Source organism: Acipenser ruthenus, chromosome 24 (assembly GCF_902713425.1).
Source record: "Acipenser ruthenus chromosome 24, fAciRut3.2 maternal haplotype, whole genome shotgun sequence".
NCBI lineage: Eukaryota > Metazoa > Chordata > Actinopteri > Acipenseriformes > Acipenseridae > Acipenser > Acipenser ruthenus.
The window spans coordinates 14275898-14295725 of record NC_081212.1 but is presented as its reverse complement, the minus strand read 5'-3'; the positions used below and the strand labels follow the sequence as shown (position 1 = coordinate 14295725).

At 38.1% G+C, this 19828-nt stretch overlaps 1 protein-coding gene across 6 annotated transcripts in view; it reads left to right on the top strand.

Annotated features, from left to right (window-relative positions):
• The window catches only part of LOC117429103 (CUGBP Elav-like family member 4), a 252645-nt gene that overhangs the window by 19095 nt on the left and 213722 nt on the right, over positions 1-19828 (top strand). The gene's annotated exons all lie outside the window — the stretch shown is intronic.

Sequence of the window (19828 nt, the reverse complement as noted above, 5' to 3'; positions counted from 1 at the left end):
TGTTTGTTATAGTCCATTTTCATAATACTTGGACTCATTATTTAATGATAAATAGAGTTCATTAAACAGCTCAAGACGATCTCTTTCCATGCAAACAACCTTTACAAATCCAACTTCCAAAAACATACACAAGGTGCCACAGAAGCAACACAAAATTCCCACATTTAGTTTAGGGGGTTGGAAGTCTTACGTTGTTTAACAAGTTGAAGTAAAAAGTATGCATCCATTACGTTGTAATATCCAGAATTCATTTAAGTTTTTTAAATAAAAAAGAATTCTCTGCCTGCTGTCAAAGAATATTTGATATAGACAGGTACTGTATGTTGGAAATGCTTTTTAAGTTCAATTAATACATATGCAATAGGGTAAACCTGATTAACTGACAAGATAGCAGTACTTTTCCCAAACCTTATTTATGTATTAAATATGTTGGAGCAGAAAACTAGCAATATGATTCCTAAAAAGCCTTGCTACTAAGGTCAGTCAAGTTAGGTGATGGCCTTACTTCTGAATGGACAGAGAATCTCTGGTATCACATGAATACCAGAGGATTTTACCCTTTGAAAGATCTTAGTTTAGTACATTTAATTAACAGTTTAATACTTCACTGAACAGTGCTCTATGTGGTATTCATATTAGTACATTTTATGCAAGCTGTTAATAATAAAGTTTGAAGGTCTTATTAGAGAGACAATTGAACATGTTTGATACATGTGGGGCTGCTGATGCTGGCCTTAATACTGAATGCTGGGGCGGCCTTAATATTGAATGTGATAATACATTGCTGTCAATAGAAGCAAATCAGGACTGTGAAAAAGAGGCTTGAATTGTGAGGTGGCCTTGTTACTGAAGTCACCTTAATGTCACGCTTCACTGTAATATGAGCACAGCATGTAAATGACAGTGATTGTGAGCTACTAAGAGACAGAGTATCTTTAACTTTTCAATTTATATGAGTGAAAAGAAAGTTCTCACTCTTATTTAAAGCTCAGTATAGCAGGGTATAACAGTTGAGTGTGGTTATTTTTACAACAAACAGTTGCACAGTACTGTGAGTAAATTTAAAAGAAATCTCAATATGTTTTCTGATGAGGAGGTCACCTCTCCAATTAGTCTTTCAGGCATGGTGCTGGTGTAGTGTGCAGTGTGGAGTGATCCTGGGTTATACCATTACGCTGTGCTGGTTAGACTTCTGGGAGAGAGCTACAGTGGGCGTGGTCCCTGTTTGACCTAGTCCATCACAATCAATCCAAGACAGACATACCGTGAAACCTCGCTATTAAAGTGGTTGAAGCTTACAAAAAACTTGCAAAAATCATATGCACTCATTCACTATATAGGTCTCAAATGGGCAATGACAAATGGGCCTGCCAATCAGTCACACGTGCACTGCTTAGGTCATTTCACCTCCGCAGTTTACAGCATGCTGATTGTATTAGAGAGGTCATTTAAAAGGAGTTTGATATTCATCACACTGCATTTAGAGGCTTTACTATTGAAGATAACTTTACATTGCAGTCAATAGGAGAAAATTGTGGCAAGATAAAAGTGGCTTTAGTTGCGAGATGGTCTTTGTCATGAGGTGGCCTGAAAGCCATGTTTTATTGCATTGCTGACAGTTAACCTGCTCCACAGCTCATAAAGGTGTCACATTAGACACTGGACACCTGCTGCTTTACACGTGTTATACCCAGAACCCACTGTGCAACCAGAAACACACACGATCGCTGTGTTTAGTTTATAGAATCTAGCGCCATAGCACCACATTTGCACCCCTGACCAATGATTAGTTACCAGGAAGTAGCCGTGACATTTTATAGTATTGTACTTAAAGAATCTGCATATGCTGAAAAAAAGGAAAACCAGCGATAATTTTTCCACAATGAAAGAGTGACAAGTTATACAGGTTAGTCACGCTGAAATGGATTTTAGAAGAAAGTGACCCACGTTACTGTATTGAAGAACTTTATAAAACAGAAGAATCCGAAATGCCATTATATTGTGGTATATTTGTGAATAAGAGACAAGGTGACCTGCCTGTCTGATTCAAGCCTGCAGCACATTGATCTACTGAGCCACGATTGATGTAGAGCACACCCTCCCTGCTTTACAGCAGACTCCAGACTCCCACACACTCCTCTGACTCCAACCTAACGTCCAGCGTAGTGCCATGTCTCTATGCATCACCCCTGCAGATTCAGTATGCGAGCCCTGCACTCTCCCTTTGCCTTTATAGCCTTTTCACTGGATCAGAATCCACGCTTCGCTCAGGCCAATTACTGTCGTGGGTCTGCATGGAACAGACACTAATTTCTGCAGAACAATCCAGACAGACCATTAAGTGGAAGAGAACATGATATCACATGTCTCTGTGTAACCATATCTTTCTGCTTGTCTCTCAGAAATTAGATCAAATATGGAGAGTTTAAATTGGAACAGGCTATTCCAGGTGGGTTATGGGATAACACTATACATTAAACTGATTGTAACTAACAAAATTATCCATGAATCTTATCTATTCTGCAATTTCATTAGCTGCACATGCCTCAAATAAATCGGTTTAAAATAAGTACATGTCATAGCAAGCATGCATTTTCATTTTAAAACATGAGTTTTGAACTACATTAGGTTATAAAACGTTCTCAGATTTCATGCCTTCTTCGCAGAAATCTGTTACATTTGCACTTCCTGGGTTGCGTACTGGCTGAAAACATGCCAGTCAATAGGGATAGCCTCTGGTTGGTTATTGACAGGAAAGAGGTTATTGAATGGGTGGGACAAACAGAGATTTCTTTAGCCTAGTATAGAACCAGATACTGTATCATGTTTTAAAATAACATGTTTATTATAGTACTTGTTTCTTTAAAACCTGCACATTTAAGACCAGGAGATAGATTCAATCTAAAGGTGGATACAATTGTGCCGCTTTTCAGTGTGCAGTTTCTCTTAAGAAGCATAAAATCAAACTATTCATAAAATTTAAGGCTCCTCAAAATGGGAGGAGAGATATAACGCAGGGGTGTATAAGAACAACTTAGAATCTTTAACAAATGAACTGTGGAACCTAATGTGGGTTCTTTGAATGTGTTTTTATACCACGTTAAAATGACACAACACCTACTGTACCATTTTTGCTTTAATATCAAGCAATTCAGCGGCATTGTGAATTTTTAATACGAACATTTATCCTGCCTTAGCCAAGTCATTTGCACAGAATTATGATTTAAATGGCCCCCTGTAAAATGAATGGAAGTACATGGGTTAAGATTTATGGAATTATTTTGTTAGCTACAATCACTGTAGGGAGACGAACGCTTCTACGAATTGCCTTTCTCACTCTCCTGATTTGTGTACCCGTTTCTTCTCTTGTTGAGCATGTAATTGTGCACCCATAACTTCAAAGACTCAGTAATACATTCTGAGGTAAACTACAGTGCATGTTTACTCCAATCTTAATGGGACTTAATTCCAATTATTTCAAAAGAGAACCTGCTAAATCTGAACCGGATCCAAATCACTAAGTACTTTAATGTATTCATTTTTATTATAAATGGTCAGCACAGGATACCCTTATGAGATTCAAGACCTCGTTTCCATGGGGATCCTGTAGGGTTACAGCAGCAATTACACACAGGCTCCATACATTACCTGAACACACCATACAGACAGCAACAACTACATCATCCATGCCATACATCCTCATGTTACAGCAGCAACTACATCATCCATGCCATACATCCTCATGTTACAGCAACAACTACATCATCCATGCCATACATCTGCTGCAGAGTTCAGCAAGTACGTTATAGAAACAGATAGACTTTAACTCTGCTGCAGAGTTCAACAGGTACGTTATAGAAACAGACAGACTTTAACTCTGCTGCAGAGTTCAACAGGTACGTTATGGAAACAGACAGACTTTAACTCTGCTGCAGAGTTCAACAGGTACGTTATGGAAACAGATAGACTTTAACTCTGCTGCAGAGTTCAACAGGTACGTTATAGAAACAGATAGACTTTAACTCTGCTGCAGAGTTCAACAGGTACGTTATAGAAACGGATAGACTTTAACTCTGCTGCAGAGTTCAACAGGTACGTTATAGAAACAGATAGACTTTAACTCTGCTGCAGAGTTCAACAGGTACGTTATAGAAACGGATAGACTTTAACTCTGCTGCAGAGTTCAACAGGTACATTATAGAAACAGATAGACTTTAACTCTGCTGCAGAGTTCAACAGGTGCGTTATGGAAATAGATAGACTTTAACTCTGCTGCAGAGTTCAACAGGTACGTTATAGAAACAGATAGACTTTAACTCTGCTGCAGAGTTCAACAGGTGCGTTATGGAAACAGATAGACTTTAACTCTGCTGCAGAGTTCAACAGGTACGTTATAGAAACGGATAGACTTTAACTCTGCTGCAGAGTTCAACAGGTACGTTATAGAAACAGATAGACTTTAACTCTGCTGCAGAGTTCAACAGGTGCGTTATGGAAACAGATAGACTTTAACTCTGCTGCAGAGTGCAACAGGTACGTTATAGAAACAGACAGAGTTTAACTCTGCTGCAGAGTTCAACAGGTACGTTATGGAAACAGATAGACTTTAACTCTGCTGCAGAGTTCATCAGGTACGTTATAGAAACAGATAGACTTTAACTCTGCTGCAGAGTTCAACAGGTGCGTTATGGAAACAGATAGACTTTAACTCTGCTGCAGAGTGCAACAGGTACGTTATAGAAACAGACAGAGTTTAACTCTGCTGCAGAGTTCAACAGGTACGTTATAGAAACAGACAGAGTTTAACTCTGCTGCAGAGTTCAACAGGTACGTTATGGAAACAGATAGACTTTAACTCTGCTGTGAATTTGCACAGGGCTGTAGCTTTAAAAAAGAAACCTGCAGGGAGAGAATTCCAACATTAATTGGAACTGATTGGTAATATAATTATTTTTGGTTTGTTTCTCATTTTGTAACATTGACAGTGTTGCACTAATTACATCACTTGTTACATTAAACAGATTGTAACTCCTACAAGCTGCAATAACCATTCTGCTTAAATAATCTAGCCTGGAGGGCACAATTTTAATAAATAAATACAATTTACAACAAACTTTCCCACCCACCCAACACCCTGCACAATGAGCTTGCCAGGTACATCCAGAATATCCCAAACAGCATTTTGAGTCAGAAATGTATACATTTCTTACTTGCAAAAGATTAACTAAGGCTTGTAATTAAAATTTAAGAATTACTGTTTGGTATGCTGTCCTAAACCAGCAGTTTGTCAGTCCCAAACTGTTATGACATAAATGATATATGAAATAAATGGGAACATTTTGCATTTGTTAATCAGATTATTTTACCTTTTATTGCAACTGTGCTACCATTCAGTAGAGCGAAAATTGTAAAAGGCTACTTGAGCTGAAACCTTCAGACAGAATGGGTACAGTTTAAAAATAATGTTGAAAACTACTCCCTAGATTATTTCACCCCAAGGACAGTCCTCTGTCTGTCTCTGATGCTCTCCCAGTTGCAGCTTCTTCCTCAGCTCCCCAGCCTCCACTTGATTTGCACAGTCCCCCTGTTTGGGGAGAAGGGGAGTACGTGACCTCGTCAGATCAGTTCCACTTTCAAAGGGGTTCCTTCACCCTTGAGATCAAATCTATAAGCACTAACATGACCAGACTCCAAAGAAGCACCCATGATCCAGACATCAATGAAAGGGCCTGTATCACAGCTGCTGCATGGAAGTTAGAACATACCTGTAAGATGTATTAGACCCTTGCTCTAGTCTGTACTATCGAAGATGTAAATCAATGGAGTTGTTCTTGCAGAAAAGATCAATGTGATTATCACACCTTTAGCTAGACTTATCGGTTTTAGACAGCTGTTATTTAAAAAAAAATAAATACAACAATTGACCAAAAGATACTGATACATTTTGTAACTTTCTTACAATACCTATAGTACTTACTGTGTATGTCCTACTGCTGATGATTTGGAATGCATTTGCTTTATCAGATATATTAACATAACTGCATGGATTATAGTACTTTGATCATAGTACTGACAGCTTATACATTTATTGTGTCACTAACAATGCTGATAATCTTGCTTTTTACCTTTGAATTTGAACTGGAATGGTGTTTGTCTCACACGTCAAAGTCCCCTAAAGTGTGCTTGCCCATGATAATGCATGTACGCTATTATTAGCCAGTGGGAAAGTGGGTGTTTTCATTGTATTGGGGGGATTTTGTCTTTTGTTTGTGTTTTGTTTCCCTACCGTTAAGATTTCCAAATCAATCTAACAAATCGTTCACAAGTTCTAAAAGTTGCTAGCTTTCATAGAAACAAACAAATATGCTATACAGTACATACTGTACATACAAGAGCACATAAAAACAAATTTGTGATGCACCAACAGCTGGGTTCTGTTGAGTGAACTTATTATTTTGCAAATCACTTTGGAATGTATAGGCAAGATAATGTGCAATCTAAAAATGCTTTACTGTCAAAGTCACATATTGCCATTGCAAGATGCGGAACTCTCTTAGGAATTCCCCTCAGAGTCGGGGCAGTGACTTTGTAATTAAGCAAGCATTCCAAGCTGAGCAGATTGTGATCGAACTGGTGACCTTGTGGTTGGCAAATGAGCGCAAAACCCATCAGACTAAAAGAGCAACTGTATTAATCTAAGGTCCAATGATGGCCAAACTGAAGACCAATATGAGCCAACAACAACGTGCCTTTGAATATTAAGCATCTCACTTTCAGAATTCTCATCCCGCAAGCGTTAAACATGAAATGGCACCTTCGAGTTGGCTTTTCAATTCCACATTAGCACATACTCGAGACCTACCCACGACTGCAAGCATGATTCTCTTAATTATTTAGTTGCTCCCTGAAATGTAAAACTGTAATTGTATCTTGGATGCTTTGTGTTTGAATTGTTTGTGTCGGTTGGAGTGGTTTGTAATCCCCAATGACTCCCTTCAAAATGAGATTTCTGCATGTTCTAATACATGCAGAAAAAAAAAAACCTTTAATATCACTCCTGCAACCCTGTGGGGAGTCAATGGGGACAAGTGCTAAATAAAACCATGATGGCTATTTTCACACTGCTTAATATCATATGATTGGAGCGTTTTATAAAAGTAAATAAGTTGTTGTTTCAAGTTGTTGTACATTAGAAAAAAATGTAGCTATAAACCAGAGAGCGGCACAGGTAGAAAATCCAGAACTGGGTACCCGCCGTCAAAAATACCAGAATTAAAAAAAAAAAAAAAATCACATATATTAATGTTTTAAGTGCATCATACATTTTTAAATACTATATAGTACATTTCATCCCTTCAGATCTGTAGACTTGTGTAACCTTTTTCAGTACTGGAAACATTGAAAGAAGAAGAAGAAGAAGAAGAAGAAGAAGAAGAAGAAGAAGAAGAATGTGCTTCATGCTGTGGGATTCTTTGCTACATCTTTTGCCCATTCCGCTGTTGTTGTTATTGTTGTTGTTGTTGTTGTTAACATGGCTGCTCTGTTCAGTTTTAAACTAATGCAGTCGTACAGCACTGCTTCGTTATGGACTGTCGCAATAGCTACTGTAAATTGAGGCATCTGGGTTTTGATAACAGTCATAAAAAAGTTAGCAGGACTTGTGCATCTGTTTGGTTGTAAAAATAAAGTGCCGTTTCTGATCACTAAATTCTGTCTTGTGAATACATAACAATGGTATCCAAGCAAAACATTGTGTGGAATTTCTTTACCAAGCAGGAGAAAACGGAATTTGCAAACTCTGCCAAGGAAATATTTCATTCAAATGAGGGAGCACACTTACTTAATGTGCTCCAAATTATTTTCTTTTTATTTTATTTATTTGCTAATTTATTTTTAAATAAAGGCTGCTTATTTTATCTTTTTGGTAAGAAACTATGGGCCTCATTTACTAAATGGAAGTAAATGACCAGAATTACCAGGTGGCAGGGGGAAGCGGTAGCTCTATTCACTAAGCTAATTATATGCACAAATAAAGTGAGCTAAATGATTAATTTGCAAGTTGTCACAATGCGTGGAATTCAGCACGCAGAATGAGTTTGTCACAATGACAACGACCAAGAAGGAAAGAGTGAGGAATATAAAGTTTACAGATAAGGAGCTAAATGTATTAGCAGAAGTAGTGGTGGGAATTATGAAAGGCCTTTTGGTAACACTTTATATTAAGGTGCTGCTTATTAATGTTTTATAAATATTTTATAAATATATAATAGATGCTTAATAACTATGTTACAGAGTGTTATTAAAGCATTATAGATGGTTTATAACCATGCAATACTCATAGATGGAATTACGTTTAAACATCTCAAAGTACAATAGGTGGCTAAAAACTGTCCCCTTTATAAAACTTGAATTCTGTCTATGGCTATTGCATGGCTATAAACCATCTATAATGCTTATTAACACTTTGCAACATAGTTATTACACATGTATTATTATAAAACATTAATAAGCAGCACTTTAATATAACATGTTCCTTCTTTTTGGTGCTGAATCAGCGAGAGCATTAACTTCAATGAAACATTAAGAACAAAATAAATGTGCACTGTTGGAGGAGGGCGGGGGTCTGCCTTTAATCCCCAAATATTAAACACAGGAGAACGTTAACTGCAAACCTGAAATGACAAAGCTAAAGCTTTTGTGTTTCTTTATAAAAAGTGAAATTATTTTTATGAAGTTTTAAAACCACAGATACCGTCAAATTATTAGTAAATTATATATAATATATGCCACTGGAGCCTATCAACCTAAAAAAAAGAAGAAAAAAAAGAAAAATTGTATACGACTAAGCATAGACGTATACAGCTAGTGTTTCTCCCTCTGTTACATTGTCTATTATTACAAAGACAGACACACAATTGAAATCAATGCCATTCTTCACAAGTGTCTTAATGATATCCTGACCTACTGCTGTTGTGTGGTTAGAGTCAAGATGCAGTGTATCTACTAAGTAAGCAGTAGGTTCCTTTGAGTTAGCAGTTGTAAAGCTCTGTGGAACAAAATAATGTACAAAACACATTTACCTTGATCATCAGTGTCCTTGTCACATACAACACACACAGACTCAGAATCATTCATTTTTGCTATTTAAATATTCTTTGTGTGCTGCATACATTGTTAGGCACAGCTCCACAATTCAGGATTTTTTTTCATTAAAACTTTGTAATATTTCATTGACCAGCGGCCTGTCCACTAATTCAAACATGTTGCCATTATGTGTTTCTCCACTGTGCTCTTTTTAAACAATCCTGTGATTGTGACCTGCTTCTTCGGTAATTGATTAGCCTGAACTTCAAGTTTGATTTTCTTGTTTTTGTGTACTGCGCTGTCAAGATGCTTGTCAATAGCACCTTTTCTTAGATGATCCAAAGAAGTTGAGCAAAACAGAATCCCACTATCTACATGCAATGCCCCCCTTTCGTAGCTCTGAACGCAATCTTATGTTGAAATGAATTTAGCTTTTTTGGATTTGTCAGCTGTCTGCATTTTTTATGTTTATCATACACTGCAAGCTAATAAATCAACAATATCTAAACAACCATTTTAAACTTCCCGCCTCTGACTCGCATGTTACGCCATTATACAGCATGAGGAATTCACCAAAGCATGAAGCCGTATTTGTTTGACCCCATTGCCATAGTAACCAAATGTACGGCATTGACGCTGGACCGTGTACAGCTACTGTAGCACTGCTTCTACTTGATAAAAGAATGAAGTGAACAGGGGAGGGGAAGAGTAATGTAAAGTACTGTAGAGAAAATAAAATGCATATTTTTCACGGCAGGCAGTCAGATACACGATTTCTGTGAAATTTGTGATATCGTGAATTTTCCGAGGCCCTACATATAAGGCTAGTATGATCTGTGCTCAGTCTGTATCTAGTTATTACCTCCTCCTCACACAGCCCTAGTAACATCTGCCTGGTCCCAAATACTCTCTCCCTGACTCTTTTTCTCGCTCTCCTGTGCAGCTCTTCTGCAGGTTCTGTGACACCGCCTGGTTTCAATAAGTAGTACTTTTAACACACGCTGAGACACCTAGTAAAGTTAGCACCCTTAAGTGAATATGGTTTGCATATCAAATACCTCCCTCGCTGTATTTTATGGTGTAATTTGCATACATTTCCACACATTAACATTATTCATTATATTGAAATGTCTCGAACGCGGTACTTTTTCCACACACCTTTTTCCACGCACTAGGTTGCCTGCCTGCCACTGGTTAGTGTGTACAAAGCAAGTACAAAGTTTTGTGCTTGGACTAAGATATTTACTTTCTGACTTTTCTGATTTCTGTTTATTATTTTGTGTACTTAATAAAATACTACTATTGATTGAACATTCCTTGTGTCTGCACGTGAAAGTGTGTTCATTGTAAATCCTCAATCTTTGTAACACGTCAATTAAATATTGTTAGTAAGAGAACTAATCAGGGGGCTCCCGAGTGGCGCATCCAGTAAAAGCACTCGCTACAGTGCAGGATGCGCTCTATAGCCTGGACGTCGCGAGTTCGAGTCCAGGCTATTCCACAGCCGACCGTGGACGGGAGCTTCCAGGGGGTGGCGCTCAATTGGCCGAGCGTCGCCCGGGGGGAGGGAGGGTTAGGTCGGCCAGGGTGTCCTCGGCTCACCGCGCACCAGCGACCCCTGTAGTCTGGCTGGGCGTCTGCGGGCTCGCCTGTAACCCAGAGCTGCGTTGTCCTCCGACGCTGTAGCTCTGAGGCGGCTGCACGGTGAGTTCTCAGTGTGTAAAGAAGCGGGCGGCTGACGGCACACGCTTCGGAGGACAGCGTGTGTTCATCTTCGCCCCTCCCGAGTCAGCGCAGGGGTGGTAGCGGTGAGCTGAGCCTAAAAATAATTGGGCATTTCAAATTGGGGAGAAAATAATAAAAACTAATTGGCAACGACTAAATTTAAAAAAAAAAAAAAAGAAAAAAAAAAAGAGAACTAATCAACCCAGAAAAACATTAAATTATCAATTATTGAATTGTTCCTACAAAGCACAGCCAGGTTACTAAACAAAGACACCTAGGGCTTGGCACTTGGTACCCAAACAGTTCTTCAGCTGTTTATGTTTATAAACACATACACCTACAGTGTGATAAATCTGCCATCGCCAGGATTGCAGCTATCCTTACAGCAGCTTTCAAAAAGTATACAAATATTGTAAAGATTGTTGTAAAGTGGGGAGTTACCACTTTAATCCAATGTTGGCTTGACTTTTGGTGATTCTCCTGTCATGGAAGGGTCATATTTGCAGGTGTATTTAGAGGTTCCTGATTACAATTAGGCATAGCTTTACCTGACAGTGCTATTCTCTCAGGGTAGTGCCTCAGCTGGTGCAGCCCCTCAAATATTTATTGAAGCCAAATGAAATATTATGAGGGGACCACAAAGCATATCGATTGATTTCCCCAGCAGCTTGCTGCGGAGCTGAGACCTCCCGAGCTTAGTGAAAATAAATATTTAATTATTCTTCTAAATACAAATATCAATATCCCCTGTGAGTCAAGCTGTGATGCTGAGGGTATAGGAGATCCTAAATAGATGTTCAAGGCTGATTGAATGAGAGGAACGTAGAAGGTTAAATGAATTACAGAACCAACATGGGGGGGGGGGGGGGGGTCAAAATCGAGATTCTGTTATGGCCAGTGTTTGCTTTTTTTTGTGTGTGTGTAGGACTTATCAAACTGAAAATTGCTCAAATTCATCTATTCAGAATTACAGCTACTTTAATTTTTGTAATCAAACTAAATGTATGCTAAATGGATTCTTTGCCAGGGATGTTACATCCACAAATTAGCTTGAATGAATGTAAAACGAATGCACTTATATAATTAGGCCACAGAACAGTGATAAGAGGGCACTACCCTCTGGGAAGGCATGTCTGCGCAGGACAGGTCAACTAATGCCTGATAATCCGATTAGATGTTTCAATGCGATTAAAAACCGGAAAACAGTGCCTTATTGTTTGCAGATGTATTTCCCTTTTAACAGCTTTGTTTCTGTTTCATTTTTTCGAAATACTCTGCTGTCATCATTATGTGCTAGAGCAATAGAGCTTCATGATTGGTGGATGAAAGTTCAGAGTTCAAAATAGATTCTATAACTTCAGCCGAAAGAAAATGTACAGCTCTGGACAAGTTTTGCATCAACTAGAATTTAAAGATTGAGAGAATAAAAAACAACAACAGCTATATGAACATAATTTAGATATTTTATATGTAATCAATATATATATATATATATATATATATATATATATATATATATATATATATATATATATATACAAAATTATATTGCAAAAGTCTACTGGAAGCCATAATAGTAGCACAGATTTTAAATGTTTTCATTTTTATTATTTTTTGTTAACATAATATTATTCAGCAGGTTTTATCCGACTTTACGAAGCAAAATTTGTTAATTTTATAGGGTGAAGCAAAACTTTTAGTCATAGCTGTACTTTGAATTGAATCCTATTTTGTAAATGGATGCCTACTGCAGAATAATGCTTTTTGATTGTAAATCTAAAAGACTGAAAGACAATGCACCATGAATAGAAAAGCAGGATTCACCCTATGATTGGTGGGCACTCGCTTCCGTAATCATAGTGAAAGGAGAGACAGATTGAGGGTATCTGTCACATCTTGTCTGGCAGTGCCTGCTCCCATTTCCCCAGCTATTGACAAGTGTCCTGGTAATTCAAAACCCAGGAGTTAGGAGAATGAATTCTTACCTAATCTAAATGCTGAAAGTCCTGAAGGCAGGCATGGCTGTGCACTAAATATCTTTTCAATGGAGTGTGCTGAGCTAAGTGAGATTGGTGAGTTGTTCTTCACACTGGCTGGCAGAGGATCAGGTGAAGTGTGAGCATGTCAGGTAGGTTGAATACAGTCCTAAAGCAGTTTAATTTTTTAATAGGATGCGATGGGATTCCTGTTGTTTTTTCAGATTTGACAAATCGTGTTGGTTCCAGTCCCATAGGATTGTCATTTATCCAAAAGGATTTTTATGAAACATGAGCTATCTCACTAATTCACATACATGGTAACGTTTGATTGGCTGTCTGGCACCTGAGCTGTTATAGAAATAAAGAGTTAAAGAGTCTAGCTCTGCTTGCTCAATCATACTTTCTAACCAGTGAACTTTTTTCAACAACACACTACCATGAGCCTCATCACAATAAATCATCTCCCCCCTGGCAAACAAGCAAATCTTAACAACCTAAATGAAAGCACTGCAGTTCACACTGTAGCTGCTCTCGTTTGAAACTCCTGCACTGTCAGTAACACTGCGGTCAGGCAGCTTCATCATAGAAAATGTTTGCTCAGTGACAGACTTTGGAATGTGATTATAATACTAATCACAGAAGAGGGTTCCTGTGGTGTGCTGCTACAGTAGTAGATCATCCCCAAAAAGTCTGCTAAATTCTGGAGTGCGTGGCATTATTAAAACCAAAACAGGACTGAGCCAGGACAGGCCTCATTACATCATCTGCTCTTGTGACAAAATCTTCACTTTCCATTGCTCTCTAGACAAAAATCCAAAACAGGACATTGTTAGTGAAGGAATTCAAATGAATGAGTCTCCTAATATGGTTGGCTGGCAAGCTGGGGACATAATGCTCCAACACAATCCCTGCAGAGTCTGCACACCTGCCTGCTCTGGCAGTGCTCTGGAAAACCTACTTGTTAGGGAGCACAGTCTGGGAAACACAACATAAATTTATTTTATATGTTGAAAATATATGTGCACCATATATTTTCATTAGTCTGTAATCCATATAAAATAAATATTTGGATTACCGACTAAAATATATTTTAAATATAACCCATATATTTAAAATATATAAAACATGGGCCAATTTCTATATATGAAAAGTATAAGGATCATACTTTTCTACCATATATTAAAAATATATGTTTGTTCCATAAGGGTGTGACCTGCCTTGGGCAAGTTTATATCGAAAACTAGAAAACCACAGGGGAAACATATATTCAAACCACAGGGGACACATGCATTCAAACCACAGGGGAAACATATATTCAAACCACAGGGGACACATGCATTCAAACCACAGGGGAAACATATATTCAAACCACAGGGGACACATGCATTCAAACCACAGGGGAAACATATATTTAAACCACAGGGGACACATGCATTCAAACCACAGGGGACACATGCATTCAAACCACAGGGGAAACATATATTCAAACCACAGGGGACACATGCATTCAAACCACAGGGGAAACATATATTCAAACCACAGGGGACACATGCATTCAAACCACAGGGGAAACATATATTCAAACCACAGGGGACACATGCATTCAAACCACAGGGGAAACATATATTTAAACCACAGGGGACACATGCATTCAAACCACAGGGGAAACATATATTTAAACCACAGGGGACACATGCATTCAAACCACAGGGGACACATGCATTCAAACCACAGGGGAAACATATATTCAAACCACAGGGGACACATGCATTCAAACCACAGGGGAAACATATATTCAAACCACAGGGGACACATGCATTCAAACCACAGGGGAAACATATATTTAAACCACAGGGGAAACATATATTTAAACCACAGGGGAAACATATATTTAAACCACAGGGGAAACATATATTCAAACCACAGGGGACACATGCATTCAAACCACAGGGGAAACATATATTCAAACCACAGGGGACATATGCATTCAAAGGAATAAGAAATGTTTGGAGTGCACAAAACCTTTTTCCTTTAATGTCTTATCTTTACACCATTTTATGTCTGTGTTCCTATTCCATATTCGTTTAAGTCTATGAGCACTGGTTGTGTGATTTTAAATCATACTGAAAGCATGGTAAAGCACAGGCAAGCATTGTAAAGTACACAGAGGGATATTTAAAAAAAAAAAACATGACAAACCATGATAAGCAATGGCATATTCATAGACTAACCATGGAAAGCATGGGAAAGCTACAAAATTACTGGGCAGATTTACAGTGGTGAACTTGACATTAGCTACTTAAATTAGTAATTGCAAAGGAGGCAATTATATAAACCTTATTTTCAGACAACATACTATTTAGTTTTTTTTTTTTTATATATATAATATGCCCCTGATTTACAGTGCAGCTCACTGGGGCATGTAACAGTGAAAATGACTTTTCAATAAAGGATTCATACAGGTTACATACATTGTTTTATAAAATTATTTCAGTAGCAATTGAAAAAAAAGAAAGAAAAATGGTACAGGTATTGGTCAAATGAAAACTGGGGTAGAACACTTCTACAACTTTTAAAAAGTACCAAACAACAAAAACTGTGCTAACTATCACTATATCACTATCACAGCAAAAACTGTGCTAACTATCACTATATCTATAACTATCACTATCACTATAACTATCACAACATAGAATGCCAAAAACAATCTGTGTATTATCACAGCTTTTGCTTGTTTCATTATTTGTATACTTTTTAAAAAGATGCTGTAAGGATAGCTGTGATCCTGGCGATGGCAGATTTATCACACTGTAGGTGTATGTGTTTATAAACATAAACAGCTGAAGAAGAACTGTTTGGGTACTAAGTGCCAAGCCCTAGGCTGTAAGGTACTTGGAACGTGTTTTGTTCAGGTATCACATCTTCTTTGTTATTTTGGATGTTTATAAAATAACGCTGAATACAAACACAAATACACATCATGGAGCAAATTGGAGCCATGACCTTACCTGCTTGAGCAGGATGCAGTAGTTTTGTCCTATACCCTTAACTTATGCTCCAGCTAGAATGAGCATGCAGGTATGTGGGTTTTGGGAAATGTTGATTGAAATTGTTGGCCTGGCTTATCACCGTCTAACAGGTTTAGAAATGGCAATCTGGAGCTGATCTACAATATGACTGAGGGCATCTGGAGCTGATCTATAATATGACTGAGGTCCTTCTTGATCTCCCATGACATTCGGTTCACTATTGCACATTCTACAAAATGGCCATTTAAAAGCCTTGGTCTGTTTATATGATTCGACTGGGGATTTCTCCTTCAATTAAGATTAGAATAGATTGAGTTTGCCCAGGGCGGTAAATACAACCAGTCTTGTGTGTGATATTTGAGAAGATGAGATTGGAAATCTTGAGCTCCAAAGCATTTTGATGTTATCATCCCTTATCTGCATTAAAGTTTTAAAGTGTCCTTTCTGTTACTGCCTCTGATGTGCCCTTTTCTGATTGTCTGACTTGTCTCATGATGCTACAAGGTATCCAACGATAAACTGAGTTTGGTTAATGTTCAGTTATTCACATAAATATCATGCATTGGTATGCATTAAAAAAGAAGATAAGAAATGTTGGGGAAGTGGCTGATTAGATGATCCTGTTAAGACCAGGGATTCGCCATGTCTTTGCAATTAACCTCTTGGCAAACCAGCCATGGTAAACAATGTTACAACAGAACATAAATGCAATAAAGTGTTACTGGAGTCTATTACTGACAATGTATCTGTTCTCCCAAAGCACTTGTAATGGATTGGAATCTCATGTTGTTAAATTGAAAAGAGAGCAGCAGCATCTTTGCCATCCACTAAAGAGCCAGCTCTCTAGTTGAGAGCCTGTCTTCTGCTGATGTCAGTATAGTATTCACCTCATCAGCCGCTAGAGATCCATTACAAACTTCAGCAACAGTTATTTTATACTGAAAATAAAACTATAAGATTTCAAATAAAACATACAACCTCTGCATGTCTGTGTTCTATTGTAACATTCGCTTTTTGGGGAACTGTACTGACATGTAAGGGCAGGTAACAAGAGCAAATTGAAATGATCACATCAAGTGACAACGCCTCTGAAACAGGCAAATCAGAACCCTTGATGTGTTTGGCTGTTATTTCAATGCAGAACTCTTGATGTGTTGGCTGTTATTTCAATGCAGAACCCTTGATGTGTTTGGCTGTTATTTCAATGCAGAACCCTTGATGTGTTTGGCTATTATTTCAATGTAGAACTCTTGATGTGTTTGGCTGTTATTTCACTGCAGAACCCTTGATGCATTTGGCTGTTATTTCAATGCAGAACCCTTGATGTGTTTGGCTGTTATTTCACTGCAGAACCTTTGATGCATTTGGCTGTTATTTCACTGCAGAACCCTTGTGCGTTTGGCTGTTATTTCAATGCAGAACCCTTGATGTGTTTGGCTGTTATTTCACTGCAGAACCTTTGATGCATTTGGCTGTTATTTCAATGCAGAGCCCTTGATGTGTTTGGCTGTTATTTCAATGCAGACCCCTTGATGTGTTTGGCTGTTATTTCAATGCAGAACCCTTGATGTGTTTGGCTGTTATTTCAATGCAGACCCCTTGGTGTGTTTTCACCTAGATACTGTAATGTCTTTCTTTTGTCATCGCTTCCTGAGTCGCATTATGAGTGAGTGGTGGTATTGGGAGCACAAAGCTGCCCCCTAATCCAAGGTGTTCCTCCTATAATTGAATTCAGTCTTTGTACTCGCCAGAGCTCTACCAGATTTGATTCAATCTGTGCCAGCCTCAATAGACATCTACCTAAATGAAATGAAATTTATAATTAAAGTTCGGGAGGAGGGTCAGACACCAATCTCCGCATCACCAAATTGAATCATTCAATTTACACATTAGCTAATTTAAATTGTTAGCACTATAAATACCCGCTTCACTTATCTCTCAGTTGCGTTTTGATTTCATCGTAACCCACCACCTCCCCATCTCCACCTTTCTTAATAACAGTTTTTATGTTTTATCAAATGGGGGTCTCAGCCTCGTCCGGTCGGCCAGGCAGTGAACCCTCAAACCAAGTTAGGTTTGATGCCAAATGAATGTGTATATACAGCATACTTTTCTGTTAAATCGCATACTCCGCATTCTCTACAATAAATATTTGTACTAAAACATTTTGTGATTGGTGTTTGTCCCGAACTACTGAACTGCATTTGGCACGCTCAAAGCTATTATTCTATAGTGCTCTTTCAAACTTCTTAAAAGTCAACTTAAACCGTTTTCCAGTGTTTGTCGCATATATTTTCTTATTTGCATAAGTTTTACAGAGCTTAAAAGTTGGATGGAAAAAGGCCTTATGAGCAGCCTGCTTCAGCCCAAAGACCATCATTGAGGGTAGAGACATGAAGGCTTATTCAGTAAAAACTAAAAAGGAGTTTTACAATTTATGACCTAAACACAACTTGATAAATGTACTGATGTCATGGAGAATACAGATAGCAGCATCGTGAATAAAATGTATTCCTACATTTCTTTTTAGTGAGGTTTCACTGTACAGCAATATAATGTAACGTTGCATTTAGCTAACAAAATAATTCCAGCAAATGGTATCTACTCTGTGTTACCATCACTTTGTAGGCACCCAATTTTCCAAAATGAAAGATGCTCACATTATGTTAAACATGTATTTCATTTCGTTTATAGTAGTTGTTATCAATAAAACTGCACAACCTCTCTTGCTCTTTTCCATGCTGCGCTTCTTGCTGAAGGAGCACATCTGAAACGGGTTCCTTCTGGGAGGTTGAGTCCTTGTAGGAAAAACAATTACGAACGTTTAGTTTTTTCAGACAGTGACTGTTTCTTTTGTAAATTGTAAATGTTTGCTATCTTTAAAAGATCTCAACCTCTCAGAAGCTAGACCCATTGGCTCGCATTTGAGAACCAATGAGTTCTTTCCCATGACTGACGTGTTTTCAGTGTCGACTTAATTCCTTCCTACGACCTTACAAGGCTGACTGAAAGTGCAGCATAGAAGTACTGTACTTACAAGGAGCTTTCGCTAAATAAAGCAGAACGCTTCACCTCCAGTTCTGAGGCCTATGAAATTATGGCAATATATATCACATATTATTATTATCCACTACATGATATAAACCCTGCGCTATCTTTTGTTTCACCTCGTCCACAGGCATTTTTAATATAAGCAGAAGATGTGATAAAAAGATCTTGCGACGTATCAAACAAGCGAGAACAACGCTGCTTAGTCAGCTGACTCCTCCCTAATCGCCTCCTGCTTTAGTGTTGGAAATACCGGTACATTTACCTTCTAATACGTTATTTGGGAAAAGGTTACAGACGAGTACGTGCGTATGGAGGAGCGAAACTTTTTGGAAGAAAAAGCTAATAAAAAGAGCTATTAAAACCAGCCCTGGTGTCCTGCCTTTTCAGCACCACCGCTGGAAACCCAGCACACAGTCGTTACATTGTTGTCAGAAGTGAAGGCAAGGCAGGTATCCCGACACACACTTGGAAGCTTGCAGGGGAGAGTGTAGATTGGCCCAGCATTGATACTGAAGCTTTGGACGAAACTAGACTTGCCCAAATTAAAGGCATGGGCGAACCAGATTCGCACACCTCAATCACTCAACACAACTTCCATCACCAGACACCCATACACACCTGCACCTATGTGCAGAGCCTCTGCACTGTACACATCCTGCCCCTACTGTATACATTCACTTGTTTGATACTGCTAAAAAATAAATAATAATAATAATAATAATAATAATAATAATAATAATAATAATAATAATAATAATAATAATAATAATAATAATATATTTATTTTTAAATAAAGGCAACAATCCATACCTTGGATCATAATACAAAAAACAAGTGTCAGTTTTCATTAGTTAATTCATTTTGTATTTTCACACATGTTAATTTTAGTGGTTATTATGTTTACTGAAGGAATCAACTGACTTTAACCTACTTAATGATTGTGCTGATAACACTGCACAC